Source organism: Molossus molossus, unplaced genomic scaffold (genome assembly GCF_014108415.1).
Source record: "Molossus molossus isolate mMolMol1 unplaced genomic scaffold, mMolMol1.p scaffold_m16_p_1, whole genome shotgun sequence".
Classification (NCBI taxonomy): Eukaryota; Metazoa; Chordata; class Mammalia; order Chiroptera; family Molossidae; genus Molossus; species Molossus molossus.
The window spans coordinates 198517083-198537101 of NW_023425344.1; the positions used below are offsets into that span (position 1 = coordinate 198517083).

Here is a 20019-nt window from a genome sequence, read left to right on the forward strand (position 1 = left end):
GCTGTCACCAGGCAGACCTGGGCTGGGATCTGTTCCGGAGTACTCACCATCCCCCATTCATGGTGCGCTCCAAGGGAAAATGAATCAAAATGGTGGGGGACGCTCCCAGACTTGCCCATTCTTAAAGAATCAAAGTCAAATGAAACAGGTACTTCTAAAGAATTGCTTATGAAAGATCATTGTTACACAAACCATAGCTGAGAGCGTGATGTTTTCTTTCCAGTTTCAAAGTCTAAATTAGGAAAGATGAGATGTGGAATGTATATACTGTATCAATTTACCCGTAACTCTCAAGAATCATTACTATCTTGCCTATAAATGGAAATATATGCCTCCTATAAATATTTACTGAGCCTCTGCTATGTTCTACATTCAGTGTCAAATCCTGTGAATATAATGCTGAATAAAATATAATCCCTCCCTGTGTTTCTGTATCATTCAGGATTAACTTCAGCTACATATAACAAAAATGCAATAAAAACAACAACAATATTTTACACTAGCTAGACGTGAATATGGGGCGGGGGCTGGAGGGGTAACGGAGTAGGTGGAACAGGCAGTTCGGGACTGAAATGCCAGCTCCACAAAGTCGGGGACCCAGGCTACCTCCGTCTCATTGCTCCGGCCAGTTTAACGTGATGCTGCAGAGCCCCAGATGACTGCTTTAGCTCCAGCCATCGTATCCACATCCTAGCCAGCAACAAGAAATTAGGGGCAAGAAAGGTTATGCCTCCTACCTTTGACGGCATGTCACAAAACCCAGATATTTTCCAGCTTCAAAGAAGCGAGTAATTATATAGTCTCTAGTCTTTATCCAGCTAAGAATTGACAGTTCTGCTACTAAGAAGGAAGGCAAGAATGAATTCTAAGGGATAATCGACAGCTTTTGCCCTGTTTAAAGAGCTTACTTGCTTTCTTTTCTCCATTGTCTTATTTATAACTAAATCACCAAAGTAGCACCATTCTCCTCACGCGGGAAGGAAAAGCTCTGGACATAGGTGTGTTACAGGAAAACTGGGTGTACAGAATAAACTTGATTTTTTCCCGATCTTTTAGATTACTAACAACTGAAAGTCTTATAGGAAAACCAGAACAAGAAAATATAAAAATATCAGAGAACTTTTAAGGATGTCCCTCCAGGAAACAATTGTTTAAGCTCTTGAGGAAAAATAAACTTGAATGCTTATCTACCTCGTGCTATATAAAAAGGAATTCCATTAAGATTAAAAATTAAAATATAAGAGAAACTAAAAGTATTCTGCAAATTAAATTTAAGATGTTACATACTTAATCTAGTAGTGGAGAGGGCCATGAACAGAACACACACACACACATATATATATACACACACACATACACATGTACACACACAAACACACACAGACCATATCATGCACAGAGATGGCATATTAGGAAATGGGTGTACACACACACACACACACACACACACACACATATATATAATAAATATTAATATATATAATAAAAGGGTAATCATACCCTAATGTAATAAAAAGACAAATACAATACAAAGGCAATTCACAAAACAATTATATTTAGTTTAAGTGAATTAAAACATAATGCAGTCAAAAACAAATAAATGAATATAAAGAGAGAGATAAAAATCACAATAAAAACAATCAGAGTTATTTGTCTACCATTCCATTCAATGAACCTGGATGCTAAGACTGCACTTTATACAAGACCTGTGGACCTATTTCCTTTCTCTGAACTTCACGGACAATGTAAGGGACCCTTTAAGTGTCATTTGGACTGTATCTGATTAAGTGCTGTTTCTAAAATCTAAACATCACCTGAAACACAAGAGTGGGTGAGGCTGTGGAGACAGACTTTCTCACTCACAGCCGGTGGGAAATACAAGATGGGAGAAGCTTTCTTGATGGTAATTTGTCACTGCATGAGCTGCAGAGCCTGGGAGGTGTCTAAGAACTGTCCCTTGTTCAACCAGCAAGAGAACAGATTGTTGGCTAAGTTGGGAAAAACGAAGCATTTGAAGAAGATAGGCTTGCTAGGTGGGGGATATTTAAACCTTCTGGTTCTGTGTCTCAGCAGACAGGTAGGGATCTAAAGCAGTGTTTCTCCAGGGGTTCTCGGGCATCTCGGTGGTCTCTGGTGGTCTATCAAAGGTTCCCCAGGTCTTTTCATGGTTTCAGAGAAAACGTTCAAAAATAACTCTGTTTATATATGTTTGAAGTATGAGCTTCATAAAAATCGAGTGATGGTGAGTGGCAATAAAGTAACACAATTCAAAATAATGTCCAAAACATGAATAGTGAGCAGCTCACGGCCAACAGAAAGTGTGTCTGTGTGTGGTGGGACACACTAGTCACAAGTGTGATGATTTTTTCACACACAGTCCAAAAAGCAAAAAGGTAATAGAAAGAATTATGATGAATCTGAAAATTAGATTTTATTGAGTCAGCCAGCTGTTCACTCTCAATTCTAAGTATTTTGTCTCATGTGAAACTGTCAAATAGTACTGTGAAACCACCACATTAAAAAAAATCTCTCTAAACACAGTGACTTCTCTAGTAAATAAAATTACATTTTCCATAATAGGCACAAAAAAATGTTTTTCAGCACAAAACTGATGCTCATTGTTGCTAAAGGCAAAGAGAGCAAACCACAGTAGCATCCTTCAAAGTCACACTCCTTACAGCATAAAAGGAACAAGGATCACTTCTGAAAGCTTATAAAATAATCCCCAATATAACAAATATTATGCTTAAAGAGATAGGAGAACAAGCTATTGGTAAAATTTCTTTCTCAAGTGATACAGATGGACACAGCACAACATCAGTGGCGCGCAGAATGAAATAGCAGTTACCCTCACGTAGACAGCTCTCAGCGGGACGCACCAAGGATAGGTAGCACGAACCAGGCCCCGCAAACCATGGTACATGTTAAGAGGGAGAAAGGCTTGTTTGTTGATCACTGAAAAATCCATGTATAGGAGTTTAGGTAATGGTATTTTGCGAACTAACATAAAACTGGAAAAGGTATATTGTGATAAATACTGATGGAATATCAGACATGAAAGCAACAAAGAAAGGTATTATCATAATCATACAGCTGATTTATTCCAAAAAGGCAATTGTGAGGGAATAATGTTCCTTCTGATCCTGATTAAATACCGAAGGAAATATTGACCTCTGTGAATATAAGCAAATCATACCTACCAAGTGTACATGCTTTTTTCTACTTGCTACTCTAATAAATGGGAAGGAGATTTGACTTTGGGTGGTGGGCACACAATGCAATATACAGATGATGTATTGTAGAACTATACCCTTGACACCTATATAATTTTATTAACCAATATCACCCTAATTAATTCAGTAAAAAATAAAAAGAGAAATGGGTAACAGGCACAGGAATGCTCTTCTATGTTGATGTTTGCTTGCTGTGAAAGAAAAAGATATGCACCCAAGTTTTTGTGTTAATCTTCACCAGAGGATATCTTTTCCATTGCTTTTTAGAGAGAGTGGAAAGAGGGAGAAAAGGAGAGAGAGAAACATTGATGTGAGAGAGACACATTGATTGGTTGCCACCCACACAATCCGGCCCCCTCCCCACCAGGGCTGGGGATCAAACCTACAATCCAGCCTTTGACTGGGAATCAAACCCACAACCCATTGGTCTTTGGGCTGATGCTCTAACCACTTAGCACACCGCCCAGGGCACACCCAAGTTTTTAAAAGCAAGGGGCATAACTTAAACTATCCAAAGCAGTCCTGAAAAAGAAGAGAAAAGTTAGAAGGCTTACTCTATCTGACTTCAAAATTCACAATAAAGCTACAATAGTCTAGACAATGTGGTATAAATAGACCAGTGGGACAGACGCAAAAGCCCAGAAATTGACCAGCACTTACACCATTAATTGATTTTTAAACATCATTTTTGTATTTAGATAAAATTCACATAACATAGAATTCATCATTTTAAAGTGTACTATTTTAAAGTGAATGTTTTTATTTAATATATTGACAGTGTTATGCAACTATCACCATTACCAAATTCCAGAACATTTTCATCATTCCAAAACAAAACCTGTACCTGTTAGCACTAACTACCTGCTCCCTTCTCCCCTGGGGACCACATGTCTAGCTTCTGTCTCTGTGCATTTGTTCATTCTTCATATTTCATATAAATGAAATTATACGATATGTGGAATTGCGTGTTTGGCTTCTTTCAGTCAGTGTAATATCCCCCCAATTCATCCATGTTGTAGATGTATTAGTACTTCATCATTCTTTTTTAATGGCTGATAATACTCCATTACATAGATATACCACATTTTGCTAATCCATTTGTCTGGTGATGGATATTTGGGTCGTCGTCACTGTTTGGATATGATGATAATGGTGCTATGAACATTTGTTCTTAATATGAACATATGTTTTCAAATCTATGGGTGCCAAGAAGAAGAATTCCTGAGTCATATGGAAACTTTAAGTTTAACATTTTGAGGAACTGCCAAACTGTTTTCCACAGCGGCTGTACCATTTTAAGCAGCAATATATGAGGGTTCCAATTCCTCCAAATCATTGCTGAGACTTCTTATTTTCCATTAAAAATTATTACAATTATGCCCTGGCCGGTTTGGCTCAGCGGTTAGAGCGTCCGCCTGCGGTCCGGAGAGACCCGGGTTCGGTTCCCGCTAAGGGCATGTACCTCGGTTGCAGTTTGTCCTCGGCCCTGGTTGGTCGTGCGGGTGGCAGCCACTCGATGTGTCCCTTTCACATCGATGTTTCCCTTTCTCTCTCTTCCTCTCTCTCCCTCCCACACTGTCTGTACAAAAAATGGAAAAATGTCCTCGGATGAGGATTAAAAAAAAAAAAAAATTATTACAATTATAGCTATCCTAGTAGGTGTGAAGTGGCATCTCATTGTAGCTTTGATAAGCATTTATCTACTGGCTAAAGATATTGAGCATATTTTCATGTGCCTATTGGTCATTTGTATATCTTCTTTGGAGAAATGTCTATTCAAAGACTTTGACCATTTTTAAATTGGGTTGTCTTTTTGTTGTTGAGTTGTAGTTCTTTATATATTTTGGATACTAGACTCTTATCAGATACATGATTTTCTCCTATCCTGTATAGTTTTAGTTTTAGTATTTTTTTTTACATGTCTTGATAGTGTCCTTTGATGCACAAAAGTTTTAAATTTCTATGAAGTCCAGCTTATCTTCTGTTTTCTTAGGTTGTATGTGTTGTTAGTATCATATCTAAGAAACTTGTTTAATCCAAGGCCATGAAGAGTTACATCTATGTTTCTTTACAGTATTGCTCTTTAGGGCTGATGTTTTGAAATAATTTTAGCACATTGTGTGCATTTGGGGTCCAAATTCATTCTTTATATGTGGATATTACAGTTGTTTGAATTCCTTTGTTGAAAAGACTTTTTTTTTCTTTCTGCTGAATCATCTTGACACCCTTGTCAAAAATCAATTGGCCATAGCTGTCTGGGTTTATTTTTGGATTCTCACTTTTATTCCGTTGATCTTTATATCTAGCCTTCTGCCAATGCTCCACGGTCTTGATCATTGTAGCTTTACAGTAAATTTTGAAATCAGGAAGTGTGAATTCTCCAATAAGATCTCCCATATTCGTTTTCAAGATTATTTTAGGTATTTGAGGTTCCTTTCATTTCCATATGAATTTAAAAATTAGCCTGTCCATTTACGCAAAAAAAAAAAAATTCAGTTGAAATTTTGATAGGAATTGCATTGAATCTATAGGTCAATTTGAGGAGTAATGCCATTTTACAAATATTAAGTCATCCAATTCATGAATATTGGATATTATTGTATTTAGTAATCCAAAATTTATTCCATAACTTTTTTCATCAATGTTTTATAGCTTTCAGTGTACAAGTGTTCCATTTCCTTAGTTAAACTTATTTCTAAGTATTTTATTCTTGATGGCATTGGAAATGGAATTTTCTTGACTTCATTGTTTACTGAAAGAATAAAGAAATACAACTGATATCTTACATGGGTCTTGTATCCTGCAACTTTGGTGAAATTACTTATTAGTGTTAATATATTTTTCCTGGATTCCTTGGGATTTTCTCTATATAAGATCATCTGCAAATAGAGATTGTTTTACTTCTTTTCCAATATGTATGCCTTTTATTTCTTTTTTTGCCTAATTGCTTTGGCTAAAACTTCCAGTATAATTTTGAATAGAAGTGTCAGGAACTGACATCCTTTGTCTTGTTTATAATATTAGGGGGAAAGCTTTAACTTTTCCACCACCAAGTATGGTGTTAACTGTGGGTTTTTATAGATACCCTTTGTCAGGTTGGGAAAGTTCCCTTCTAGTCCGAGTCTGTTTAGTTTGTTATCATGAAGTGTGTTGGATTTTGTCACATATTTTTCCTGCATCTATTGAGATGATTATGTTTTCTTCATTTATTCTCTTAATATGATATATTACATTGATTCATTTTTGTGTGTTAAACCAACTTTGCATTCCTGGGATTAATCCCACATGGTCATGGTGTATAAACCTTTTAATATGCTGCTGGATTCAGTTTGCTAGTATTTTTTTGAGGATTTTTCTATCTATATTCACAAGGAATAATGGCATTTAGTTTTATTTTCATTTGATGTTTTTGCCTGACTTTAGAAGCACTGGTCTCCTAAAATGATTTATACAGTATTCTCTCCTATTCCAGTTTTTGGAAGAGTTTGAGAAGGGCTGGTGTTACTTCTACTTTAAATGTTTGGTTGAATTCAGCAGTGAATCATCTGGTCATAGGCTTTTCATTGTTGAAAAAAAATTTTTTTTGCTCTTTCAGCCATTTCCTTATTTTACAGTTTGTGTTCAATGCAAATCAATTCCATAAGATGAGAAGTCACTATGAATCAAAGCATAAATCCACAGATACAATATACAATCCAAAATAGATGTACAGCATTCAGGTAAGAAAAAAAAGAGAATGTTCATTCACACACACGGTAGCTTGAGATCTGCTGGTATGGTGTTCCTAGGAAGCTTTCTAAAGATGGAAAAAATGACTTTGGTTATCAAGACTACTGCAGCCATACTAGATACTGGAACATCTAAGCATCAGTGTGTGACCATACGAACAAATAACTCTAGGGAGTGACTACTTTTGAAAAGGTTCTGAGCTTGGAAGCAGTTGTGAAAAGATTTACTTTCCAGAATTAAGCCCACATTAGGCTTTGGATCAGTTTCTAACTATCTAAAAATATTGACCAATAACAGAAAAGTGTACCAAATGTGGCTATTCTGACTCATAGTTAAAAATAAAAGTATGTACAGAAAGAGTATAAAAGTTTTTCGGAATTTAATGTAAGCTTCCAGTCTTCACTTCCCAAATACCTCATTTACAGTTTTGGCTCCTTCATATATTTGCCTTTTCAATTTTAAGATCTTTCAATTTTACCTTCAAAACCAATCATTGTTTTAATTGTAAAAAGTATCATATGCAGAAATAAGAAGCATTTTAAAATTAGTTGAGGTGAGTGTACTTCTACTCTTTGGAATTAGTTTAGCTCAATGAATCTGGTGCTCTTGTTTGAATATCAGCAACATTTACTCATCATGCTTAGATTTGGGGTAATTCCAATCCATCACTGCCCTGGCACGTAGCAATTATTACACCAAAAGTCAAATGCTGTCCGGCCTGTGTGGCTCACTGGTTGAACATTGACCCATGCACCAAGACGTTGCCGGTTCGATTCCTGGTCAGGACATATGCCCAAGATGTGGGTTTGATCCCCAGTTGGGGCATGCAGGGGGCAGCCAATCGATGTTCTCTCTCATCAATGTTTCTATCTCTCTCTCCTTCTCACTTTTCATTCTCTAAAATCAATAAAGAAAAACAATTTTAAAAAAAGTCAAATGCTATGTCAAATCCAAAGCCTCAGAGTAAAGAGTTCAGCTCCGAAGAGAACAGTGATAGCTTAACAATGTAAATTTTTATTTAGAGTTCACTGGCATTAAGTTAGTACTGTGAAACACTATGCTGAGAATTTACAGGAACACCTGGAAGTTCCTTCTAATGTATATATAAATAGAATCATGGATTTTTGCATTACCTGTTTTAGGGCCTTATAACTTTAATAAACCAAATGAAAACAGACTGTTCCAAATTCCATCCTTTATCTATAGACAAGATAAAATCTATTCATTTTCACGGTGGAATTGTATGTGTCCATACTTCTTAAGCCACATTTAAGGAAATCACCTCTGAACTAACTTTGGACGTGTCTCTCTTCATCTTGTATATTAGAGTCCAGCAGATTTAACACTGGCTTTCATCACCTAGTCAAACCCTGCACATGCTCTTCAAACCAATCAAATATGAGATCCTCAACATTTTCCGTGTCAATAAAATTTGGTGTGGAATTAGCAGATTCAATGAAGACCTGTTTTTTCCTTGTCACACTGGATGTCTAGATGCCATTTGGATTGGGTTTAGAAGATGGAGAAGTATAGACGTTTCTTGGCCCAAGTCTTTTAACAGTAGAGATGGAGAGAACCAACGAGATTGAGAAGACACTGGTTGTTGACTGCAGAGCATCACCACTTGCCTTGGTGGTGGTACTCACTGGACTCGGAGTAGTCGAGGTATTGTGGGAGGGGTGACTTGCAGGTGTTGCAGGAGTTGTTTGATATAAATAAATCTGCGTGGGTAGGAGCAGCGCCAGAACCGACAGCCTCAGTCCAAGCCTGGCTACCATGGCTCTGCCCATGTCCGCTACGTCAATCTGCTACGTTGATGCGGGGCGAGTCTCACAGGATGCTGTGTGGGTGGAGAACCACTGGTTCCTGGAGCACTCAGGCAAACTCCATCTTTTCTTGTTATTGGTCTATTCAGGTTTTCTATTTCTTTTTGAGTCAGTTTTGGTAGTTTGTGTGTTTCTAGGAATCATTCCATTTTATCTAGGTCATCTAATTTACTGACATATAGTTGCAGTAATTTCTTTGATTCCTTTTTATTTTTATAAGGTCAATAGTTAGGATCTCCTTTTAATAAATTCTTGTTTTCTTATTCAGTTTAGCTAAGGGTTTGCCAATTTGTTGATCTTTTCAAAGAACCACTATTTGGATTCTCTGTATTGTTTTTCTAGTCTCTATTTTGTTTCTCTGCACTCTAATCTTAATTATTTTATTCTTTTTCCTTGCTTTGGTTTTTGTTTGCTCTTTCTTTTTCTGATTCATTATGGTGGAAAGTTGGATTATTAATTTGAGATATTTCTTATTTTAATGAAGACATTTATAGCTATAAATGTCCCTCTGAGCACTGCTTTTACTGCTTCTCATAAGTGTTGGTACACTGTGTTTTCATTTTGATTTATCTCAAAGTCTCTTCTGTTTATTTTGGAGTTTTTCTTCCTCTGACCCATTGCTAATTTAGGACTGTGTTGATTAAGTTCCACATATTTGTGACTTCTCCAAATTTTTTAAAAAAATCAATTTATAATTAATTCCACTGTGGTTGGAGAACATGGTTTGTATAATTTCAACATTTTAAAATTTATTGAGACCATCAACTTACACCATACACAAGAATAAATTCGAAATGGATAAAAGGCTTAAAAGTGACTCATGAATCCATAAAAATCCTTGAAGAAAATGTAGGCAACAAAATTTCAGACATCATATGCAACAGAATTTTCACTGATGCATCACCTAAGGCAACAGAAACAAAGGAGAAAATGAACACATGGGACTACATCAAACTCAAAAGCTTCTGCACAGCATAAGAAACAACCACCAAAATGGAAAGGCAACCCACTCTATGGGAGAGCATAATTGCCAATGATACATCAGATAAGGGGTTAATTTCCAATATATATAGAGTGCTCATACAGCTCAACAAAAGGAAGACAAAGAACCCAATTAAAAAATGGGCAGAGGAGCCCTGGCCAGTTTGGCTCAGCGGTTATAGCGTCGTCCTGCAGCCTAGAGAGACCCGTGTTTGGTTCCTGCTGAGAGCATGTACCTCAGTTGCAGTTTGTCCCCGGCCCTGGTTGGGTCGTGTGGGTGGGCAACCACTCGACGTTTCCCTTTCACGTCGATGTTTCTCTCTCTCTCTCTCTCCCTCCCACTCTATCTGAACAAAATATGGAAAAATGTCCTCATGTGAGGATAAAAAGGAAAAAAATAAATGGGCAGAGGAACTAAATACACAGTTCTCCATACAGGACATACAAATGGCCAAGAGACATATGAAGAAATGCTCAACATCACTAATCATCAGAGAGATGCAAATTAAAACAACAATGAGGTATCACCTCATACCTGTCAGAATGGCCCCCATCAACAAATCATCAAACAACAAGTGTTGGTGAGGGTGTGGAGAAAAGGGGACTCTAATACACCGCTGATGGGAATGCAGACTGGTGCAGCCACTATGGAAAACAATATGGTGTTACCTCAAACAATTAAAAATTGAACTGCCATTTGACCCAGTAATCTCACTTCTAGAAAGATACCCTAAAAACCCTGAAACACCAATCAGCAAGAATATATATATCCCCATGTTCATAGCAGCACTATTTACAACAGCTAAAATCTGGAAACAGCCCAAATGTCCATCAGTAGATGAATGGATAAAAAAGCTGTGGTACATATACACAATGGAGTATTATGCAACTATAAGAAAGAAAGATCTCTTATCCTTTGAGATAACATAGAGGGACCTGGAGAGTATTATCCTAAGTGAAACAAGCCAAGCAGAGAAAGACAAATATCACATGATCTCACTTATTTGTGGAATATAATGAACATAACAGTCTCAGGAATGAGGTAGTCCTAGAGATGTGAAAGTGGGGTACAGACTGAAAATCCTCAGAAGAGGGGGCGGGGGGGAGATAAACCACAGAACGTATATGCATGTGTGCCTGAACAATGGAATTGGACAACAAAGCTGGGGACAGGGCGGGGGGGGGGGGGGAGTTATCAGTGTGGAAAAAAGAGAAACATCTGTAACAAAAATAAATAAATTATTAGTTAAAAAAAGAAAATAAATAGACAAGACATAAACTAGAATAAAATATTCACAAATATAAATCTAATGAAAATTGGTATTCAGGATGCATAAAGAACTTCCACAACCTAATAATAAAAAGGACAATTTACTCAATATGAAATGAGTATAGTATTTGAACAAATGTTCTACAGAGGAAGATACACAAATGGTTAATGAACACATGAAAATGTGCTCAACACCATCAGGTAAATATAAAGTAAGGCCATGATGAGATGCCATTACATACCTACCAACATGGCTAAAACTAAAAAGACTGGCAATAACAAATGTTGGCAAGGCTGTGAAGCAATGAAAACTCTCATGTATTGTTGATATCCCATATAATACTTGAATCATTTTGAGAAAAATGCTCTGGCAGTTTCTTATAAAAGTAAATATACACTGACCTCATACTCAGAAATTTCCCTCCTTGGTATATATCCATGAAGGGAAAAAACATACATCCACAAAAAAACTTATCCAAGAATGTTCATAGTAGTTTTATTCATAATAGCCCCAAACTGAATATGGCTCCGGTGTCCATCAATATAAGAATGGATAAATAAACTGTGGTATATTTATACAATGCTGTAAAGCACCGCAATATAAAATAATGGGCTACTGATATACTCAATGGCTTGGATGAATCTTTAAAACATTAAGATGTTTGAAAAAAGTTCTTATAGAAAATAGTATGTAGTGCATACTCTTGATTCCACTTATATGAATTTCTAGGCAAAATTAATCTATCATTAGAAAAAATCAGAATGGATTGTCCCTGGAAGATGTGGGATGGCAACTGTCCCAAGAGGCAACTTCTTGGAGGTGATAGCATATTTCTACCTAACAGTGGGGTTTGGATAACCTAGGTGTTTAGATTTGTCAAAACTAATAGAACAGTACACTTAAGATTTGTGCATTCATTATATATAATGAATTTTATTTTTATAAGAAACTATACAAATTTTTAATTCTAGTTAACAATATATATACTGCAATTTACTTTGAAATATATCTAAAATGAGAGAATTGATGGGTGAATAATAGTATAGATAGCTGGAAAAACATATGATAAAAAATACAGTGAAATGTCAACTGTAACATTTAGTTAATATATAAGTATTCACAACACAATTCTTTCAACTTTTCTGGATGTTGAAAAAATTTCATAATAAATTATTAAAATGTGTCTAATAAAATAGATAAAATTATGGTTCTCATCATCCTTGTAAAGACCATTCCTATGATTTTAAGTGTTTAATCATGTGGTGTTTCTTAGCAATAATTTAAGTCTTTTGAATAAGATAAACCTATTATTTCAGTTTTTTAAAAATGCTTTTTGATGTCAAGGATAAAGGCTAGGATGTCTTACAAAGACCAGAGTGTGGTACAAATAACATAATCAGCAAGAATTTGACGTTTTCTATCACTGATTTTCTACACTTACCGGAGAATGAGAACCATTAGGACATGCTTTCCAAAATCAAATGCAATAAGAGTAAAATTGGGAATCCATTTGCTGTCATCTCTCAACTTGAAATATTCAACCTTCTGGCTTTTGAATGTGATATGCTCATTGATTTAGTATCTGACTGAATGATGAAAGTAGTCTTCAGTGGAAATCTCTTCATAATTCCTATGTCCATATTCAGTATAGAACCATTTGTCAGAGCCACCAAAAACTTGCTGCTGTTCCTGACAACCTGTGACTGTAAATTTGGATTTTTAAACATAGCGAATATAAAGAGGAGAAAGAAATTGGCTGGATACAGAACATGGCCTATGGCTCAAGTTATCTGTCAGATATTAATACAGTCATAGCCCAGGTTCCTTAGAAAAGGGTCTAAAGCATAAGATTATCTGCTAACACTTTGCTGGGAAGTACAATTTCGGGGAATTAAGAGTAAGGGAAAGGGGGAGTTAATTAAGGGAAGGAGAGAGGTCAAATATGAGGGAGTGTATGACTGAGATGGCCAAATTGCATAACAAGTACAGCTCCAGTTGCTCATCACTGAGGCCGCACGAAACTTTTGTGTTTCAGAACAATCCTTAGCAAGGGAGACAGACAGGGATGTAGTTGGGAGAAAGGCTGACAAATTTATTTTCTGCTTTCCTTTGCCTCTCGTCTTCCAGCGTTTGAAGTCCACTTGAAAGGTGACCATGGAGTTTTGTTATACTTTTCTCTCTGCTTTCAATCTTCCCAACTGGATGTGATTGGATTGTCTTCATCAGGGCCCTCAAGCAGAGTCCCTAGTTCAGAAGCAGGTTTCATAATGGAGCCCCTTCTCGCTCATCCCATGGGGCTATATATTTAATTACCTAGCCATTCGGCAGACCCAAGTAGCAGTTTAAACATTTTTCAGCCTTATTTCCCTGGGAGAGCCCCACTCGAGAGCTTCTCACAGAGTGACCCTACAGATGACTGTCACATGAATAGGTGCATTTGATCACTTTCTCTTAGAATGGACTGTGGGCTGCCTTTGTCTGCTTCTATTCTGGAAGTCCAGTGGGACCAAGAGCTCCCATTGCCTTTGAGTGTTTCTGATCAACAGAAATGTTTATCTAATTTTTCAGTGATAGGTCTTTTAAAATTATTTCAAGAAAAATATGATTAGCCACTGCTATGCACTAGAGTATGAATGTGCAAGAATGTACAGAGTGCTGTGATCACACATTGCAATAGATTGACTGACATTCAAAACCATGACATAATAATATGGCATTATTCTGATGTGGAACATGCTAAATTGTTAGAAATGTAATTTAATTATTAAGTATTAAATATTTTAGAGAAGGAATACTTCTTAAGTAAGAAGTGAACTTTGAGAATTAGATCCAGAGGAGATAACTAGGCAAGTGCAAAAATATTGCCCTCTCTGATATTAATCACAGCATTACTTATAAACAAACAAATAAAAAAGAAACAACCTGAACAATCAACAATAGAGGAATGAAACGTGCACATTAGGAATTTTCACATACTAACTAAAACAGTTTGCAAACAGTTCATTTTCTACAATCCCACGTATGTATTTGTGTATTTACTGAGAGGGGATAAAACAAAACATTGACAGTAGTAATTATAAGATGGTGGAAATATGGGTGACTTAATTTTCTTTTTATTTTTTAACTTCCTTGTGAGTTATTTGTTCTGCTTTTAACTAATTTTAAAGTTTCTCAGGTTGGACAGTTTTTTTTTAAATCTGAGTTTACCTTTTCTTATTTGGAAAATGGGAATCATCACAGTAAATTTCTTCTAAGACGATTATGATGATTAAATGAGATAATTATATCCACTGATGTGAATTCCTTTTGTATCTTAAAAAGTGATTTAACTTCTTTGAAGTTCTGTTTCCTTATATGTAAAATAGAAATAATGATATTAACTACCTCAAAAGATTATCAAGAGGATGGAATTCTGTAAATAGGTTAGTAGACTGCATGGTCTTAGTACAGTCGGTGCTGACTGCATGTTAGCCAATACTACCGCTACTGCTGCTACTAATTTTGCGGTGGTTGTTTTGCTGGTGTTTTTAGCTTCTTCAGTGCCTACCTTTAAACAGAATAATCTTACTGATCCTGAGTGTCATTTTCTCAGGGCTTTCCTTGGGCAGTGAACTGTTAATTGATAATAAAGTAATATGCCTCTTCTCCTGGTAATATATCTATAGTATAACAGGTATATTTAATATCATTAAGATGAAAAATGAAGAACATTAACCATTAATACCATTAATTCTTGGTGAAACGCAAGGGGAGAGAAATTTGGAGCCTGTGAGCCTTGAGGCAACCCCATTAGATTGCTTGCCCTGCCACTGAATTGCTGGGCTAATACTCTAAGGTGTTGTCATTTGCACAAATGTGTGCAAGCATCAAAATATGACATGTCCTTATAAGGTTAGTAAATTAGATAATAATAATGTACTATAATTGAACAACAGAAGTAAATAATAACTATGTGGTATTATACCTCACTACATTATGAAATAACTTATGTTAATTCACACCTGGAAATTTTATCTAAAGAAAAACAGGGTTGGTTAGTGGGTGTTTTACAGTATTAGGAATCTCCATGATGTAACTATGAACCCCAGAGATATGGAATTGTATCTTTAAACACCTTACTAGGCTTAATTGTTGGATCAACAAGAAATTTTGAGCCCTGGCTGGTTTAGCTCAGCGGTTAGAGCATTGGCCTGTGGTCCAGAGAGACCCGGGTTTGGTTTCCGCTGAGGGCACGTACCTCAGTTGCAGTTTGTCCCCGGCCCTGGTTGGGTCGTGTGGGTGGCAGCCACTTGATCTGTACCTTTCACTTTGATGTTTCTCTCTCTCTCTCTCCCTCCCACTCTATCTGAACAAGGAGTGAAAAAATGTCCTCAGGTGAGGATGAAAAAAAAAACATTTTGATATACTTTCACAAGTATTGTAATGAATAGGTGGGACATTTAGGTTTGCTGAACAATTGTAGATAACTGATTATAAATCTTCCTTTATGCCTTCCCCTCAAAATATAAAATCAATAAAAAGAATAAAAATAATATACAAACACACACAAACATATCTTCTATGTTATCAGAATAAAGAGAACTCTATAACCTTTAAATTACCTGTGAGTATAAAAATAATTTCCAACAGAGATCCTGCTGCCCATCACTGCTGCAAGTCTGTAGGTACAGAGAATGGGAGAATAGTCTTAAAAGACTGTGCAATAAAAGAACAGAGGGAGCTCTGTTCTGACTTAGAGGCAGCTCTGACAAAACCACCTGCAGAAAGAAAGTACATCAGCAAATGTCAAAGTACTGAACATGATCAGGACTTGGTTGTTCATAGTCCTGGATATCGGGAAGGGGCTTAAGAGTGCGCAGGACCAGAGGTGTCAGCTTTGGAGAAGTGTTGCTTCTGGCGGAGAAGCAGATAAATAGAGAAAAGGTGGTACCCCTTGGTGGTGATGCAGTGAAGAGAAAACAAGGGAATAAAAAGAAAATTAAAGATTCTGAAGACATCAAAGAGAAACAAAACATGCAATTCCTGCCCCTCCTCAGATTACTAACAACATCATCATTAAAAGAACCTGGCCCAAAGAAGACAGAACTGACGGAAAAAGTTGCTTTCAAATTAGGAACTCTCTCCACAAAATGAATAGGACTAATGAAAGAGCATACCTTACCTATACAAAGTTACTGCGAAAGGATGATGTGAATAAAATGTTACTTCTGATGAAAATTTGTCCCTCAAAAATAAGCCATGAAACTGAAGAAAACTTTAACACAGATTCTAAATGGAATTATGAATCCTCAAAAAAGATTTAGAAATAAAAAACAAACAAAAAACACCTCAAATCAGAAATACAAAAACTAATAACACAGACAAAATAGGAGGAATAAAACATAAGTTGATGGAACTCTAGGAAAAAAATAGAAGAAAAAGACAAAAATGATATCAGAAGTAAAAAATTAATAAAGGGCACTGAAGTGAGTAGATAAGCATCCAACAGAATTAAAACAAGATAAAGAAAGAAGTAAAATAGATCAGAAAAAAAAGTGGTTGAAATGGAAGTCAGGTAAAAAAAGAATGAGCTTAAATATAATTGCTGTCTCTAAATGAGAAACCTGAAACAATAAATCAGATGCAATAACTATAACTAAAATCCAAGAAAACTTTCCATAAATAAAAGAAGATCTGAATCAGGGCTCACTGGATACTGTGGAGAATGATTTCTATGCTTGACAAATACCCTTGTAAAACCATTAGACATTAAAGATAAAGAAAATTCCATAAGGCCTCTAGACAAAAGATAAACTATATTACAAAGGCAAAAGGATCAGAATGGTATCACATTTTCCAAAACTATATACAAGGCAAAACAACAGTGAACTAGCAATTTCAATAAGCTTGAGGAAGAAAGTGCAGAACAAGGCTATTGTACCTAGCTGTACTATCCTTAAATTATCAAGGCCATATGATATTGTTTTGAATGTGCTGCAGCTCAGAGAGTATTAGACACATATCCCATTCCTGTGGATTTAGAGCAGGGATCCAAAGTATAGTTTAGAGGCCAAATTCAGTCTGCCACCCATTTTTATTTTTATTTTTTGTTAATCCTCACCTGAAGATACCTTTCTCAATTAATTTTAGAGTGGAAGGGAGGGGGAGAGAGAGAGAAAGAGAGAGAGAGACATCAATGTGATAGAGACACATCGATGGTTGCCTCCTGCACATGCCCTGACCAGGGTCATGGATCAAACCTGCAACCAAGGTACATGCCCTTGACCAGGAATCGAACCTGTGACCCCTTGGTGTGTGGGCCAATGCTCCAACCACTGCACCACACCAGCCAGGGCTCTCACCCATTTTTATATAAAACTTTTTTGGGGCACAGCCTCACTTATCTATTTATATATTGTCTATGGTTGCTTTTTAAGATAACATTGGCAGAGTTGAGCAGATATAATAGAGACCATTTGGCCTAAAATGCCTAAAATAATTACTCTCTGGCCCTAATTTACAGAAAATGTTTACTAGCCATTACTTTAGACAATGAATATCATCCAACCAATGATAAATAAAAAAAACACTGCAGAAGGACTAATGGTGACTATTTCATACACTTAGCTGCAGATCTTAGAATGAGAAGGCCATCATAGGTTGAGGAGTAATATGTAAGCACCATATGTTCTGGTAGACTAGAAACAATGCAACTAAAAAGTAAGACAAGGGGGAAAAAAGAAGAATTTAGAATAAGATAATGGACTGTAATATAGGTAATAGATGAGAGTTAAATGATGATATTTAAACTGAGGACAAAGATAAGTAAAGAGGGAATTCAAAACACTATAAGAAACATTAATACAAATATAACCATTAAAATAAAAATACAGACCTTCTGAAATAGAATAAAAATGTTAAAAGCAAACAGGACAACTCAACTAGAGAAACATAATAAACGCAACCAATAATTAAAAATAAATTGATATGACATAGCATAGACACCTAAGATTACATTCAAATAAACGTAATCTTACTAAAAGAAAAAGGTTTTCAAATAAAATAAAACCCAAATCTATGCAGTTTAAAGAGCTTCATAGGTTTATGCGCCGGCAAATCGCGCCCGGGACGTGGAGCTGGTGCTGCCCAGGCGTCTGCCGCGGAGCTGGGGGGTGGCCAGCGGGGGGCGGCGGTCGGGTGCGGGGAGAAGGAGGCAGCGGTGAATCCCTATAAATGGCGCAGAAGCAGGTCGAAGCCTAAATCCCAGGAGGGTGAGCGAGGGCTGTGCTTTCACGGGCCTCTTCTTTATGAAGCCAAGTGTGTAAAGGTCGCCATTAAGGACAAACAAGTGAAATACTTTATACATTACAGTGGTTGGAATAAAAATGGGGATGAATGGGTTCCAGAAAGCAGAGTACTCAAGTACGCGGACCCCAATCTGCGAAAACAGCGAGAACTTCAAAAAGCCACTCAGGAGCAGCAGGCGGAGGGGAGGATGAGAGGGGCTGCCCCAGGGAAGGAGGCATCTGGTCTGCAGCAGAAGAACGTTGACGTGAAAACAAAAAAGAACAAACAGAAAACACCTGGAAGTGGAGATGGTGGCAGTACCAGGGAGACCCCTCAGCCCCCTCGCAAGAAGAGAGCTCGGGTAGATCCTACTGTTGAAAACGAGGAAACATTCACGAACAGGCTTGAAGTTAAAGTAAAGATTCCTGAAGAACTAAAACCATGGCTTGTTGATGACTGGGACTTAATTACCGGCCAGAAACAGCTCTTTATCTTCCTGCCAAGAAGAATATGGATTCCATTCTGGAGGATTATGCAAATTACAAGAACCAGAGGAAACATGGATAATAAGGAGTAAGCTGTTAATGAAGTAGTGGCAGGGATAAAGGAATACTTCAATGTGATGTTGGGCACTCAGCTGCTCTACAAATCTGAGACACCACGGGATGCTGGAATCCTCGCGGATCACCCCGATGCGCCCATGTCCCAGGTGTATGGAGCGCCTCACCTACTGAGATTATTTGTAGGAATTGGAGCGATGCTGGCCTACACACCTCTGGATGAGAAGAGTCTTGCTTTGTTATTGAATTACCTTCACAACTTCCTGCAATACCTGGCAAAGAATTCTGCGACTTGTTTAGTGCTAGCGGCTAAGAAGTGGCTCCTCCTGAGTACCAGCGGCAAGCTGTGCAAGGTGCTCACTTACACTTACGTTTGGATCTCTGTAACACATTTCCGTTCTTAGTCCTTCTCTTGTGCAAATGATGTACTTTGAAAATGTTAGTGTATAACAGAATTGTATGTTTTCTGTTTGATTTTAAACAGAGAAAATAAAAGGGGTTACAGCTCCTTTTTTCTTTTTCTTTTCTTTTTTTTTTTTCACTTCAAAGTTGCTACCAGTGTATTGATGGACAACGGAGAGACGTACTATGCAGTGTTCTGTTGCCTCGTTGACAAAGATGCTTTGGAGCGCTGGTGGTTCGACTCCTTTGACACTGCGCACTTTTACAATGTGTGTGAATGCTGTGTGACAAATGCTCTGGTTCCTAGTGCCAAAGGTTCAGTTCCGTGTAGATGACTGACCACACTCATCCATTTGTACTCGTTTCTTTTTTTTTATTATTGGTGCTTAAAGTCAAGAGCTTATCCTTTGCAAGTCATCCACATTGTCCTTAGGCATTTTATCTTTGCTCAGATTGTTGAAGAATGGTGGCTTGTTTATGGTTTTGGTATTTGTGTCTAATGCACATTTTAACATGATCGATGCACTGCATCATATAGTTACAGTTTTCTGGAAAAGCCAATCTTTTAGGAATTGTTTTTCAGATCTTCAATAAATTTTTTCTTTAAATTTCAAAAATAAATAAAGAGCTACATATATATTGTGTCTGGCCCTTAATAATTAATTCTAGTATAATAATAAATTCGTGGAAGTTCATGTTAATTATAGTTTCTATTATTCCTCAGTATCTTATTTTCAGTTCCAAATCCAAA

At 36.8% G+C, this 20019-nt stretch overlaps 1 pseudogene; it reads left to right on the forward strand.

Moving 5' to 3' along the window:
• The first annotated feature begins 16583 nt into the window (after positions 1-16583).
• Positions 16584-19603, forward strand: LOC118623195 (annotated as a pseudogene).
• The last annotated feature ends 416 nt before the right edge of the window (positions 19604-20019 follow it).